A 14,096-nucleotide genomic window follows, 5' to 3' on the forward strand; every position below is an offset into this window, starting at 1 on the left:
TATCTATCTATCATCTATCTCTATCCAGCTATCTATCATCTATATCTATTTTCAGAAGAAGATTATGGGTTTTTATTTTAAGTATCGTATTTAATGACCATCAGGAAATTGTACCCTCTGTAAATTTTGTCTAATCCACAAATTAAAATGGATGCAGGGGAACATCTGAATTAGATGGTTGCTTTGTAAAAGAAAAGGAGCTGCTGGCAGAATTGTCAAGGGTGCCTAATGCAGTTTAAAGCATGAAGGAAAATTGTGCAAAGGGAGTTATTTACCCAGTTATTTTTTCCACTCTGATCACAACACACACATACCTGCCCATTCTAAATGTACTGAAAAATATCCTTTCCCTAAATTGGCAATCCTTAGTTGGATTGTCTTTTTTGGCTTTTAGATTCATCTAAGCTTTTGAGCTGTTTGGTGTAATGGTTAAAGGCACCAGGATAGAACCAGCAAGTCCATGAGTTCTAGTCACCCCCTTAGGCATGATGCTAGCTGGGTGACCTTACGCTAGTCATTCTTTCTTACCCCTAGGAAAGAAGCAGTGGTAAACCACTTCTAAAAGCCAAGAAAACAGCAGGGACACTAAGAGTCAGTAACTGACTCAAAGGTATCATGAAAGAAAGAACGAAAGAGAGAAAGAAAGAGAGAGAGAGAGAGAAAGGAAAAAAGAAAGAGAAAGAAAGAAAGAAAGAAAGAGAAGAGAGGGAGGGGAGGGAGGAAAGAAGGGAAGGAAGGAAGAAAGGAAGAAAAAGAAAGAGAGAGAGAAAGAGAGAAAGGGAAAAAAAGAGAAAGAAAGAAAGAGAAGGGAGGAGGGGAGGGAGGAAAGAAGGGAAGGAAGGAAGAAAGAAAGAAAGAGAGAGAGAGAGAGAGAGAAAGGAAAAAAGAAAGAAAGAAAGAAAGAGAAGGGAGGGAGGGGAGGGAGGAAAGAAGGGAAGGAAGGAAGGAAGAAAGAAAGAAAGAAAATAAAAGTTTCTGAGCACCATTGTACTTTCTTCTTTCGAATCGATCAGCTCTGCCTGTCCTGCTGTGACAGGAGTTCTTGGGTTTCAATTTCTAGAATTCCCAGGTAACCGGCGCTAACCCATTGTGGTAGCTAGGAAAGCAAAGTCAAAGTCATTTGGAGGATAAGAAGGTTAAACCGTTCTTACCAGATGGCACATTCCACTGGGTGTGGGGGGAATAAAAGTCCCTTATATCAGTATGCAAAGTAAACCTGAGCTCCTTGGTATCAACACACCGAGTGCCTGGAATAACCTTTGCAACTGTCTTTTCCTTTCCCCCAGGGACAAACAGGAGAGTCCAGTACACTATTAGCAAAGGGGGTAGCGAAGCCCTTTTGCAGGCGTTGGTGAATGCAGCACGGACTTCAGCACCAGACTATGACATCTTGTTACCGCTCTTGCGTTTGCTGGTTAGAATTGGCTGCAAAGGTAATTATTGACGAGAGCTGTTCAACTCCAAATGGTTCAGAGTGGTTTTCATCAAGCAACGATAACGTTAATCAACATCATCATCTAAATTGCAAGCATACCCAACTGTGCCATCCAACAGTGATAGATAAGTCCCCATTGCTCACCGGTAGTAAAGGGTTTTACAACACACTACTGTGTATGATGTTCCCTGGGTATAACGGCAGTGAAGGGCTGAATTTTTTCTTACTACCACACTGTGGATGGGGCTTATTTTGTGGGTGTGGCTTGCTGGCCATGTGATCAGGTGGGAGTGGCTTGAGGATCATGTGACCGGGGGGTGGCTTAAATGTCATGTGACTGGCAACTTGACACCACTCACGTCAAGGGTTTGGGTTAGGGTTAGGGTGCCTGGCCTCTCCTCGCCTCAAAGAGATACAATTTCCCTATCTATTTACTATTACTGAACATCCAAAATATACTATTTAATTCTATGTATATATGCCATATGTGTACATACATATTACACACAGGCACACAAAAATATACATTATCTATTACAATAAACTGTATGTGCATGTAAATACACATACGCACAGCTCTTCTAAAATTATACACATTCAACCTCATTTACTGTGATAGGAAAAACATACCCAGAGCCCAGAAGGGGGGAAAAAATTAAAAAAATTTCCACCGGTTCTGTGTACCTCACAATACCTGTAGGAGCCCATCACTGCACTGGAGGTGGCTGTTGGGGTAGACAATCTCATTTCTGTCTCATCCATCTCTTGGTTCTTGTAAGCGTGCTTTTAGCAAAGTTTTTAATAATATTTGTAATGTTGGCTCATTTTAATCTTTCAGTTATTTTTCACCTCTTTTGGTAACTTGTAAGCTGCCCAGAGTCACCTTGGAGGAGAGATGGATGGAATGGAAATTTAATAAATAAAATAAATGGTGTGCAGAATTGATTGAGATTGATGGGAAAATCTTGCAGTTACATTCCCGCTGTTTATTCCTGATTAGGAAAAATGGCCTCTGAACTCAACCCTATTCCGAACTAGGTTCTACTGAGTTCAGTGATGTATATTCCTAAATAAGCATATATGGGGTTGCAATCTCAAGCAGACTTTCACTGCCATGCTAGGTCCTTTAAAAGATGAGGTAGCAAGAAGGTGGCAATCTTTAGCACGTTTAATAAGTTGGATTTTATATATATATATATAGAAATCTGGAATAAAAAGCCACATGAGCTTTGGATGCATTGGCAGGAAGCACTTTTGCTTCAAAATTATAAACTGCACAAATTGGCTTCACTGAAGTCAGTAGGCACAAAAGCACAAAAGTAGGAACAAAGAAAAAAAAAACCCTTCAGGTGGAGCTGTAAAAAAAGATGAATAAGATGTGAAGCTGGAAGATCTCAGTGAAAGAGGCCCTTATAACCAAGAACTTTGTGTTGATTATGTTGTTGTTCTTATCAATAGAAGGTCTCTTAGTTAGTATTTATTTCCCTCTTCCCTTTTTCTTAGATAAGAGGTTCGGACTAAAAGCACAGCGCCTGGAGGCAATTGATGTAACTCTCAGCTTGGCACGGAAAAACCTTAACCACCATGAGAATCTCACCCACTGTCTCTGGGCACTGCAGATTTATGCTTCCAATGGTATGTATGTGTTTTTTCCCCCCCACTCTGGTTGCTTGTAAACACATTTTTGCCCATCAGAATCCAGTAGTCAGTTTTCATCGGGTCCTGGAATTGCTTGGAATGTTGAGAACCTATCAATGGGCATGCCAACCAAATAGGGGTCAAGATCAAGTTCCAAAGTGTCCATACAGAAAAAGGTTGAGCGTGTCCCCATTAGTCATTCTAGAGAGGGAACTTGGTGGACTCCAGGAGTATCCCTGCTTCAGGGACATTGCTTCACAGGTGGGCTTCAACATTTTTAGCAAGGGGTTCTCTACCTGGTTGCTGGGTGGGCATGGTGGAGCATGCAGAGTGATCTCTGAGTTGTCAAAGATACACATACACAGAGAAAATGTGGAGTTCCAGCTGATATCCAGCAGATAGCTCAGAGATATGAGTAATGGTTCAGTAATACAAGCCAGATACATTAAAGTTTATTAAATATTATTTACTTTGGCAAATATATGTTAAGTTGAACAGTCCTAGTCATACACAATCAGTCAATAACTCTCAATACATATATAATACTATAAGCCTTATTTGTTCAGCTTACAAATACATAAATCAGCATTTAACACGCAGTTCTTACTACAGCTGTCACAGAGTAAATAACAGAACTAGCAGAGAGAGTCAGAGACAGAGAATTATGCTTCTCCACTGCACTGGGAAGGAGAGTCCAATATGGGTAATTACCAATCCTATTGGTAGAGACTGAGTTAATTTAAATATTTAAATACGAGGTAGTCACCGCCCCTTAGCAGCCCCCAATACCTCAGTTTTAAAAACTCAGTCTAAGAGTAGAGACTTGAGTTTTTTTCCTCTGTAAAAAGTAGTAGTAATGATTTAATAATTATGTAATAAAATAACCTGTTTAATGTTGTTTTTCTTCTCTTCCTACTACAGATCACAGATTGAAGAGGAGTATTCTTGAAGGGGTCTCTGTCCTCCGTGGACACCACCCCCACCGTTCTCCCCGGGTTTCCCTTCCCTCAGCGGGTACAATGCCAATCGGGGAGCGACCCAGCCTGAGGTCACTGGCCTCAGTGGCCAAACCTGGCTGGCAGCCGAAGGTGAGGGGGTCCGTCCCCCTCACTGGGAGGCTTGTGAAGCGACTTCGCGGCGCTCAGGAAGGACTTGGCGAGGCGCCAGCGCCTCTCAGCTGTTCGGCGGTGAGGAATAAAGCCGCCGCCGCCGCCACCGCACCGCCGCCGTGATCGCCGCCTCCGGGAGCCTTGAAAGCCGCTTTGCTCGGCGAAGAAGGCATTAAAAGGAAGGACGGTGGGCTCTTCCCTCCAGTGGGGTCACTGATAAGCCCCGAGGGGAATAGGCGGCAAGATCGCGGGCTGCCATTTTGAGCGACATTTCCCGCGCCCGCCATTGCTGTCAGGAGATGGTTGTTGCTGGCCAATCAGCAGGCGGAGTGCAGGCTACAGGGCGCATGTGTGGTTTTTCTGAGGTGATTAGTCACCATTTTGAGAGAGTTCTTTGTAAAGGATACGTTCTTTCTGTGACTCTCGAGGCCTTGTGCTCAATTTAACAACTGTCAATTGTAAGTAGCCATGGAGGATAAAATACCTGAAAAAGTATCTTCCCCCAGCATGGTGCCCAAGGATAAGGGCAAGCCAAAGCCCAAAGACAAATCCAAGCCTTCATCTTCATCCCTTAAAGAGGCAGAGAGAAGGATTAAGGCATTAGAGCAGAGGCTGGAGGCAGCCATCCTGACACCTAGGATTGCCTTGCCTCTCCCTGCACAGTTGGTGTTCCAGGCCAGGGATTTACAAGCTCCCCAGTTGGGTACCGTGGAGGCCTTGTCAGAGAGGGATTGGTCTCCAGAAAGGCAGACCCCATTTCTGCCTCAACCTGTTTATTCAACCTCAGGCCTCAGTCAACCTAGGCCTGCTTCTGCTGCTCATTCATTTAAAAGTGGGCCTACAGCAACTTTTACTCCCACTGCAGCTGGACTCAGAGTAAATCCTGATACCTGGCAACAGATGTCTCCAGCCTTACAGGAGCTTGTTACTGATGCTTATTCGCAGGGGATGGCAACAAGAGTGCAGGACACACGCCCTGGCCCAACCAGAAATCCTTGGTCAGTACCGCCCCTCTTGGGTATGTGGTCCTGGGTTGAAGAACCTTCCCAGCTAGAAGACACCGAGAAGGAGTATGATTTCTCGGATGACGAGACCGCTCCTGAACCTCCAGTAGTAGCAGGTCTCTTCAAGGCATCCTTTTTTAAGGTGTTACTTCATAAGGCTAAACAAACAGTGGACCTGCCAGGTCCTACCAAAGCTACAGATTCCACTGAGGATCCTAAACCATCTACAGTCCTCTTTAAAGAACCCCAGCCTGAGACTGACCATGTGCCATCTTCAGAAATCTTCAGACAAGGTATTAAGTGTCCCTGGCTGACTCCAGCAGCAGCTCAGGGACCTTCGGTCATGGAGCGTAAATTCTATACTCTGGATGAGGATATGGAAAAGTTGTTGGAGTTTCCGCCCATTGATCAGCCTGTAATGACTCTGATTTCAAAGGCTTTAGTTCCTTCTGAGACTGGCGATAGCCTAAAGCCAGAAGATAGAAAGGCGGAGATTTTATTGCGTAAGTCGCACTTAATGGCCAGTTGGGGGTTTCGGGCAGCTGCGGCTGCTTCATTTTTCAACCGGGCCTCTATAATATGGCTGCAAGAGGTGCAGGCTCGTCTAGGCCCAGATGATGGCCGTTTAAGACAGGACATCAGTAAGCTGTTAGCGGCAGCTGAATTTTCTGCCGATGCCACCCTGCATGCAGCGAAGTTTTCGGCTCGGGGGATGGCGACTTCTCTGGCTTCCAGACGACTCCTTTGGCTGAGGAACTGGCCGGCGGACCTCAAGTCCAAGTGGAACCTGGCGTCCTCTCCATACCAAGGAGAGAAATTGTTTGGGGAGGCGTTGGATCCGGTCCTCATTGAGGATAAGGACAAACGGAAGTCCCTTCCCAGAGCGTACAGACGGCAGGAGCGTCGGGCTAATCCTTATAATCGTCGCCAGCCATTTCGCTGGGACTCCTCCTCGTCGGTGGGTCAGAATGTCAGGCCATTTCAGCAAGGCCAGTATGGGCAGTCAGGCTTTCGAAGTGACCGTGCGGCAGTTCAAGACTGACCAAGGGGGTATCAGCAGGCGAGGAGACCTTTCAGGGGAAACCAACGAGGCTTCAAACGCAACTCCAAGTGACTTTCCTTCGCTGGCGCCCATAGGAGGCAAACTACAACTTTTCAGTGCCTCCTGGAGAAGTATCTCCACCGACAAATGGGCGATAGCCACAATTTCTCACGGGTTGCGTCTGGAGTTTCTTCAGCCCCCACCACAACGTTTTGTCCAATGTCCATCGACCCGAGATCCGTTGAAAAATCTTCATTTTCAGCGGGAAATAGAACATCTTTTGCATATCAAGGCGATAGAGAGAGTGCCCGAGCATGCCAAAGGAACAGGGTTTTATTCCATCGTTTTCCTTGTACCAAAGGCATCAGGAGGGTTCCGCATGATCCTCAATCTGAGATCACTGAATGTCTTCATCCGGTATCGTAGATTTCGGCTGCACTCTCTCCAATCGATTCTCGCCTCTATTCGTCATCACGACTTTCTTACGTCAATAGACTTGAAAGATGCTTACCTGCACATTCCTGTTTGGCCGGCTCATCGTCGCTTTCTCAGATTCTGCCAAAACAGTACTCACTACCAGTACCGGGCAATGCCGTTCGGCCTGTCATCTGCGCCTCGGACATTTACAAAGCTGATGGACATCTTGACGGCGCATATCAGGGCCCAGTCTGTGCGGGTGATGGCATACTTGGACGACATCATCGTTATGTCCAAGTCACTGCCTTGGGCGCAACAGGATTTGACTCTCACACGAAAGGTCCTGGAGCGCCACGGCTATACCATCAACGAGGAAAAGAGTCATCTTGTTCCTTCTACAAGCATCCAGCATCTGGGGTCTATTATAAATACCACCCAGGACACGGTATCTTTGACACCGGAACGGCTTCTCAACATTCGACGACTGGTCAGCAATCTGTGTCGGCAACATCAGGTATCGCTGGCCATGTTGTCCAAAGTACTCGGGACTCTGGTATCAGCTATTGGAATCGTGCCATGGGCTCGACATCACATCAGGAGACTCCAGTGGTTCCTACTCCCGTACCAAAAGAACAAGGTCAGTCATTCTCACCAGCAGGTGAGGATTCCAGCATGCGTGAAACAATCACTGAGATGGTGGTTGTCCCCAGCCTTGTTTCGGGGCTCCCCTCTCCACAGTCACGACCATCTGGTTCTGACCACGGACGCGAGCCTGTCGGGTTGGGGGGCTCACATGGGTCCTCATATGGCTCAGGGTTTATGGTCCCAGGACGACCTAGCTCCTATCAATATCAGCTTTCTGGAGCTCAGGGCAGTGTTTCTGGCACTTCAGGCCTTTTCTTTCTGGGTTCGAGGCAGAGACATACTGGTTCTAACAGACAATGTAGCGACCAGGGCCCATCTCAATCATCAAGGGGGCACGAAGTCACAGCGTCTCATGCTCGAGACTACGGCTCTCTTCGATTGGGCCGAACGTCATCTGGCTTCGTTGAGGGCGGAGCACATTGCGGGGACCAGCAACGTGCAGGCGGACTGGTTGAGCAGGGCGACCATAGATCCCTCGGAATGGAGACTCGCTCCGGCTCTTTTCAACAGCATAGCCCGCCGCTTCGGGGTACCATCAGTGGATCTATTTGCAACCCCGGACAACGCCCAATTGCCCAGGTTTTATTCCCGGTTCACAACGCCAGGTGCGGAAGGGGTCAATGCACTGTTGTCTCCCTGGCCCAAAGGTCTCCTTTTCGCATTTCCACCTACATGCCTGATTCAAAGAACATTGGACAAGATGGTGCAAGAAGGAGCGGAGTTGATATTGATGGCTCCCCATTGGCCGAGACGCCCTTGGTTTGCCGACCTGACAGCCTTTTCTGTGTCTTCCCCGTGGAGGATTCCAGATTGCAAAATATCGTTAAGCCAGGGGTCAGTGTGTCATCCGAACCCGCAGTGGTTCCAGCTGACCGCCTGGCACTTGAGAGGCTCAGGTTGAGGAAACAATGTATCCCGGACAATGTGGTTGATACCATGCAGGCTGCTCGTCGACCGTCTACGGTACGGATTTACCAAGCTACATGGGCAGCCTTTTGTAGGTTTTGCTTAGAGCAGCGTGCTAACCCTCAACAAGCTTCGGTTATTCTGGTGTTACAGTTCCTGCAAGCAGGTGTTGACAGAGGTCTAGCGCCAAATACCTTGAAAAGGCAAATAGCGGCTCTCGCAACCATTGTACAGGTACTGTTTTCTCGTTCACTAGCACAACACCCTTGGATACGGGAATTTGTTAAAGGAGCAGTCAACTCCCATTCACCTTCGGTACATAGGTTCCCGACCTGGGACTTGGCTCTCGTACTGAAAGCTCTTACTGCGCCTCCCTTTGAGCCGCTAAGATCTATTCCACTTCGACTGCTGACAATTAAGACTGCATTTCTTGTGGCGATCACATCAGCGCGCCGAGTGTCCGAATTGTCGGCTCTGTCTACTCGGTCGGATTTGTGCGTGTTCCACTCGGACAGAGTGGTACTGAGGCTGGATCCGGCCTTTATACCCAAGGTCAATTCTGGGTTTCACAGATCACAGGAATTGGTCCTTCCTGACTTTTGCACACATGGTCAACATCCGTTGGAATTGAGGTGGCACAAGGTAGATGTTAGGAGGGCCTTAAAGATTTATATCAGGAGAACTGATCCGTTCAGGAGAACTGACAGGATGTTTGTGTCATTTGCTCAACGGTCTATGGGACTAGGGGTCTCATCTAAATCCATTAGTCGCTGGCTTAGGGATTGTATTGCAGAAGCGTACAAAGCTAGGTCTCAATCGCCTCCGGATGGCATCACTGCGCATTCCACCAGAAGTGCGTCTGCGTCTGCCGCATGGAATACCCAAGCATCTATTGAAGACATTTGTAAGGCAGCGACTTGGGCTTCGCCTACAACCTTCATCTGTCATTATAAACTTGACTCGGTTGCTTCGGCTGAAGCTTCCTTTGGGAGACGTGTGTTACAGAGGGTGTGTTCCTCTCCGTCGACCGTGGCACAGCCTTTTCCCTCCCAAGGGATGTGAACTTTGGTATATCCCATGTTGGACTCTCCTTCCCAGTGCAGTGGAGAAGAACCGTTGTACATACCTGAATGGTCTTCTCGATGCACTGGAAGGAGAGTCCAAACCCACCCGGCGTAGTTGCCAGGTCGCCGGAGTCATTGGGTTTGCGAGGTTTACAAGTTAATTGTTATGTGGTTGAAGTTCAATAAATTGTGTTACCTCTATACTGTCTTCGTTTTTAAAACTGAGGTATTGGGGGCTGCTAAGGGGCGGTGACTACCTCGTATTTAAATATTTAAATTAACTCAGTCTCTACCAATAGGATTGGTAATTACCCATGTTGGACTCTCCTTCCAGTGCATCGAGAAGACCGTTCAGGTATGTACAACGGTTCTTCTGGCTCCCTCTTACCGCATTGTGCAATACTAATCTTAAAGCTATAGTGTCTCAATATATTCAAGCATACATTGTTAGTTTGTTTTATATATTGCCAAGCCCAACCAGTTATGTACATAGTACTCATATCCTGCACTTACCTGCACCCAAAATGGGCTGCAGGGAGACTCCTTGGTGGGGCATGGTGGGGTCAGCCAGGAGTGGAATTTGGGGGTTCTCCAAACTGCACAGGATCTTAATACATTAAATGGTACATTAAAGTTTATAAAAAATTATTTACTTTGGCAAATATCTTAGTCAGGTTAAACAGTCCTAGTCATAGACAGTCAATCAGTCAATAACTCTCAATACATATATAATACTATAAGCCTTACTTGTTCAGCTTACAAATATATAAACCAGCATTTAACACACAGTTCTTACTATAGCAGTCACAGAAACATAATAGAAATAGCAGAGAGAGAGAGAATCACGCTTCTAGCTCCCTCTTAAGCCAATCCGCAACACTAACTTTTAAAGTTATAGTGTTTCGATACATTTAAGCATACATTGTTAGTTTGTTTTATATATTGCCAAACCCAACCAGTTATGTACGAATTATAACAAGGGGACTGGAGGTTAAAACATGAACAGTTGCAGGAACTATCTAGTCCAAGGATAGGCAAGGTTGGCTCTTCTATGACTTGTAGACTTCAACTCCCATAATTCTTGAGTCAATCATGCTAGTTCAGAAATTCTGTGAGTTGAAGTCCACATATCATAGAAGAGACAACTTTGCCTATCCCTGGTCTACAGTAGTCTAATGAAGAGAAAGACTAGGGGTGAGCTGCCACAAAGAAGGGGGAGTCTGTCTATTTTCCAAAGCACCTAAAGGCAGGACAAGAAGTAATAGGAGCTTATTAAAGAGAGATCTAACCTAGAAATATTTCCTGGTGGTGAGAACAATCAGTGGAATGATTTGCCATGAGAAGTTGTAGATGCTTCATCACTGGAGGTTTTCAAGAAAAGATTGGACAACCACCGCCTGACTTGGTATAAAATTTCCTGCTTGAGCAGGTTGTTGGACTAGAAGACCTCCAAGGTCCCTTTCAACAACTTCATAGCACCGGACCAGAATATCTCCGGGACCGCCTTCTGCCGCACGAATCCCAGCGACCAGTTCGGTCCCACAGAGTTGGCCTTCTCCGGGTCCCATTGACTAAAAAATGTCGTATGGCGGGACCCAGGGGAAGAGCCTTCTCTGTGGTGGCTCCGACCCTCTGGAATCAGCTCCCCCCTGAGATTAGGATTGCCCCCACCCTCCTTGCCTTTTGCAAACTTCTTAAAACCCACCTCTGCCATCAGGCATGGGGGAACTGAAACATCTCCCCCTTGCCCATGTTGTTTTGGTGTTAGATTGATTGTATGCATGTTTTTTTAATATTCTGGGGCTGTTTTTTATGAATTTTTTAGTTTAAAATTGTAATTGGATTGGTGGGTATTGGATTTGTTATTATGTGCTGTTTTTACCCTGTTGTGAGCCGCCCCAAGTTTGCGGAGAGGGGCGGCATATAAATCCAATAAATCCAATCCAATCCAATAAATCCAACTCTCTTGTTCTGGCACATGATGTTTCTCTCTGCAGCCAGCCATGACTATTACCCGGCACATAGTCTACTTCTAGTAAAAGGCTGAATTTTTTTTACTATCACACTATGGGCGTGACTTATTTTGTGGGTGTGACTTGCCGGCTATGTGACCAGGTGGGAGTGGCTTGATGATCATATGACTGGGGGTGGCTTAAAGGTCATGTGATGGGCTTAAAGGTGGCCAACTTGATGTCACTCATGTCAAGGTTTTGGATTAGATTAGAGTGCCTGGCCTCTCCTCGCCTTAAAGAGGTACAATTTCCCTCTCTATTTACTATTGCAGAACATCCAAAATATACTATTTAATTCTATGTATACATGCCGTATGTGTACATACATATTATACACAGGCACACAAAAATATACATTATCTATTACAGTGTTTCCCAACCTTGGCAACTTGAAGATATTTGGACTTCAACTCCCAGAATTCCCCAGCCAGCGAATGCTGGCTGGGGAATTCTGGGAGTTGAAGTCCAAATATCTTCAAGATGCCAAGGTTGGGAAACACTGATCTATTACAATAAATTGTATGTGCATATAAACACACATACGCACAGCTCTTCTAAAATTATACACATCCAGCCTCATTTACTGTGACAGGAAAAACATACCCAGAGCCCAAAAGGGGAAAAAAGAAGAAAATTCATTTTTTTTCTACCGGTTCTGTGTACCTGACCGTACCCTTAGGAGCCCATCACTCTCTACTTCTGCTGCAAGATCTCTAACAATTCCAAAGTGTGACTGGTCTTTTCCAGCTGCTCTCGGTTTTTATTTATTCATTTATTTTGGTTCACCTTCTCCGACCTCGTGGTCACTTCCCTTGTGGAGACTTCTAACTGTACCAGGAGCGGTGATGGCCCCATTTGACATGCTTAGCATTTCAGATCTTCCCCTTGAAGATTTAGTGCTACTGGCTGCTGGCCCTGTAAGTTCCCTGTGCGTGAGCAGGCGAGACCCCCAATGGTCTCCATTCATTCTGGGCCTTCCTGGGCAGGCAGCCAACCTTCCCTGTCATTCTCTTTGAGATAAGCAGTGTTGGAAAGGGTGTGCGTAACACAGGAGACAGTTGAAAGGCGTCTTCACTTCGATGTGTTTATCCCCGACGCCTTGCACATCCAGTCATTGCTCTGTCTTTTGGGCTCACTTTCGCCTGCTAAAGGGACAGAAACTAGTATTTGGAAACACAGAGGCAGTGAGATGGGCTAGTTACTCGGTAAAGGCAGTGGTGGTTACGGCAGATTTAATGATGAATGAACGAAAAATGCGGGGAAGATTGACAAGGAAAGTGTAGGGTGCTGCGTGGATAGTGATCCTCTTATTCAGGAAATGTGCTAAGATCTTACTGTCCTTGCTACCAACATTGAACAGACAGCTGTTGTTGATGCTGTTATTATCGGTGCTTTTGGTCATCCTCCCAGCTCCCTCTAAAAATAAGATGAAGCCTACACTTGCCTTCATTTACAGAGGGTGAACTGAGTGACAGTTAACATTGGCAAGAATCCAGCATCTTGAGTTATGGGTTTTTAACTGAGGTTTTATGGTTTAGAGTTTCCATATTTGTCTTCTTTTTTACTGTATTTGTATTTTTATATTGTGGTAAGCCATCCTTCGAGATTGGGTGGCATAGAAGTTGAAATAGATAGATAGATGGATGGATGGATTTATCTATCTATCTATCTATCTATCTATCTATCTATCTATCTATCTATCATCTATCTATCTATCTATCTATCTATCTATCTATCTATCTATCTATCTATCTATTTGTTCATTGGATTTGTATGCCGCCCCTCTCCGCAGACTCGGGGCGGCTAACAACAGTAATAAAACAGTAAATGACAACAATCCAATACTAAAAACAGTTAAAAACCCATTGTATAAAAACCAATCATACATACAGACATATCATGCATAAAATTGTAAAGGCCTAGGGGGAAAGTGTATCTCAATTCCCCCATGCCTGGCGGCAGAGGTGGGTTTTAAGCAGCTTACGAAAGGCAAGATAGATAGATAGATAGATAGATAGATAGATAGATAGATGATAGATAGATAGATAGATAGATAGATAGATAGATAGATAGATGATAGATAGATACATACATACATACATAGAGATAGATGGATAGATAGATAGATAGATAGATAGATAGATAGATAGATAGATGGATGGATGGATGGATGGATGGATGGATGGATGGATGGATGGATGGATGGATGGATAGATGATAGATAGATAGATAGATAGATGATAGATAGATGGATAGATAGATAGATATATACATAGATACATAGATAGATGATAGATAGATAGATAGATGCATAGAGATAGATAGATAGATAGATAGATAGATAGATAGATAGATAGATAGATAGATAGATCTTGCCATTCTCCCCAATCAGAGGCTGTGAAGCAAGCTACAAGAGCTATCCAGTTGTCTTTTTGAAAAAAATAAAATAAAATCAGGAGCAACTTGGAAGGAGTAATTGAAGAGATGCTATTCATGCCACCTCATGGGAACTGAACAAAGAATTTGCTCCCAGAAGTTTTATCCACACCTTTCACATCAGGAAGAGTTCTGAATTTCATTTCATTTTTAAATAGAAGGGTGATACAACTAAGGAGAAGCATTTTAGAAGAGACAATTCTAATATATTAACAGAAATATAATTTCCAAATGAAAGTATAATTCCACATTAGTCTACTTAGGTCAAACCACATCTGGGTGCCACGATTTAAGAATGATTTAGATAAATTGAAGAAATTTCAAAGAAGGACAAAAGGAAATGCGATCAGGAGACTGAACCCAAGCCTTACAATGAGATATTAAAGGG

General features: G+C 44.9%; 1 protein-coding gene across 1 annotated transcript in view; it reads left to right on the top strand.

Annotated features, from left to right (window-relative positions):
- Window positions 1–2,987: 2,987 nt before the first annotated feature.
- The window catches only part of AGBL1 (AGBL carboxypeptidase 1), a 376,387-nt gene continuing 365,278 nt past the window's right edge, over window positions 2,988–14,096 (top strand). Inside the window, exon 1 of the mRNA XM_070763167.1 lies at window positions 2,988–3,070. The gene's annotated coding sequence lies outside the window, so the exon portion shown is untranslated. The remainder of the gene's footprint in view (window positions 3,071–14,096) is intronic.

The sequence above is a fragment of the Erythrolamprus reginae genome, chromosome 10 (genome assembly GCF_031021105.1).
Source record: "Erythrolamprus reginae isolate rEryReg1 chromosome 10, rEryReg1.hap1, whole genome shotgun sequence".
In the NCBI taxonomy this organism is placed as follows: Eukaryota; Metazoa; Chordata; class Lepidosauria; order Squamata; family Dipsadidae; genus Erythrolamprus; species Erythrolamprus reginae.